This window comes from Nematolebias whitei, chromosome 12, assembly GCF_014905685.2.
Source record: "Nematolebias whitei isolate Nwh7 chromosome 12, NemWhi1, whole genome shotgun sequence".
Classification (NCBI taxonomy): domain Eukaryota; kingdom Metazoa; phylum Chordata; class Actinopteri; order Cyprinodontiformes; family Rivulidae; genus Nematolebias; species Nematolebias whitei.
The window spans coordinates 44752952-44754975 of NC_056509.1; the positions used below are offsets into that span (position 1 = coordinate 44752952).

Below are 2024 nucleotides of genomic sequence, written 5' to 3' on the forward strand. Positions count from 1 at the left end.
ATCTATCTATCTATCTATCTATCTATCTATCTATCTATCTATCTGTCATCTATCTATCTATCTATCTATCTATCTATCTATCTATCTATCTATCTATCTATCTATCTATCTATCTATCTATCTATCTATCTATCTATCCTTCCATCCATCCATCCATCCAATCATTCATCCATCCATCCATCAGGCCAGCCAGCCATCAATCTATCCATCCAGCCATCTGTCCATCCATCCATCCATCCAGCCATCCATCTATCTATCCATCCTTCCATCCATCCAGTCATCCATCCATTCATCCATCCATCCATCCATCAGGCCAGCCAGCCATCAGTCTATCCATCCAGCCATCTGTCCATCCATCCATCCTTCCATCCATACATTCACCCATCCATCCAGCCAGCCTCCCATCCATTCATTCGTTCATTTGTTCATTTATTCATCCATCCATCCATCCATCCATCCATCCATCCATCCATCTATCCATCCTTCCATCCATACATTCACCCATCCATGCTGCCAGCCTCCCATCCATCCATCCATCATCCATCCATCTATCATTCATTCATCCATCCATCCATCTATCCATCCTCCATCCATCCATCTATCATTCCATCCATTCATCCATCCATCTATCCATTCATTCATTCAGCCATCCATCCAGCTATTCATTCATTCATTCAGCCAGCCATTTATTTATTTATTTTCTTCCACGTATCCTCGGTCATGTAGCAGAAGAAACTGGTCAAGGAGGAAAACCCAAACAACCCCCGCTCCAACAGTCTCCAGCTCCCCTGAGCGATCCTAAGCCAGAGGTTATTTGATCGCTGACATGACCAGAAAACCTTCAGAGGGAGGCCTCTTGGCAACACAACGGGATGCCTGAACCACGTCAGGTTACCTGGCTCAGAATAGGGTTAGCAGGACATGTCCCAGAGCCAGGACTGAAGGTGGGGGTGACTCACTAGTGACTAGCACCACCTGCAGGGAAAGTAGTTTTGGTTTGGTGCTATGTGAGCTGGTGGCAGGTGAGGACTAGACCCCTGGGCTGCTGAGTCTTAACATCATAAAGCAGCAGTTTAGAATCATATCTGATCCTGACTGGCTGGAGGTGACTGCTTAGTTTGAATGAAATGAACTGAATTATATTAATTTGGGGAAAAAAGCATATTTTTTAAACAGTGCATTGCAGTGACTTATGTTGTGAATGGGTGACTTGAAAATAAATTGACATAAATAATCACCTACATAGCCAAACTATTTATTCACCTTAGAGTCCTCAAACGTCAGATGTGAGAGAGGAGCTATAATATTTATTAGATACTTCAAGTAATAGGGCAAAAGTTTATTAAAATAAAAGTTTAAATGAAGCATGATGACAAACGTAACAAAAAACTGCAAAATGCTGAAAGGTCAGCTGATTTGTGGTCGATTTTTGTCAGCAGACCAACCACAGCTGGCCGTAAATGTCAAGTGTTGCTGCTTTTATCTGATATTTGTGCAGCGTAATCCTCTGGGAGCTCAGAGAGTTCTCACACTGACTGAGAATGCTGTGAGTTTCAGTTTATTCCTGAGGAGAATGGAGGTCCTCACCTAAACCCTTCAACACATGTATGTCATAGCCATTTCCTCAATATTTGCCAATTTTGTGTTTTTGAAGTTCATTTGACTGTGGCAGCCATCATGTGTGTGGTAGACTCTAAAAGTGAATAAGTTGTAGATGTACATATAAAGTTAACTTCTTGCAGGTTTAATTAAACTTTGTCCAGTGGTTCATGAGATATTTTACTAACAGAAAGACACACTGAAACATGCACACACAAAAATGGGCAAAAACAATATTGCCTTTTAGTTTTGGGTAATAAATACCAATTGCCATACCAATTTATTTCTAACGCATTTAAAATACAACATAGCAGCCGTCCGAAGTGCTGTACAAAAATAAAAACAAAGAAAAACACAACAGTAAAACAATAAAACAACTATATATATATATATATATATATATATATATATATATATATATATAT

At 40.0% G+C, this 2024-nt stretch overlaps 1 protein-coding gene across 1 annotated transcript in view; it reads left to right on the forward strand.

Moving 5' to 3' along the window:
* The window catches only part of fam184ab (family with sequence similarity 184 member Ab), a 96567-nt gene that overhangs the window by 15328 nt on the left and 79215 nt on the right, over positions 1 to 2024 (forward strand). The window lies entirely within an intron of this gene.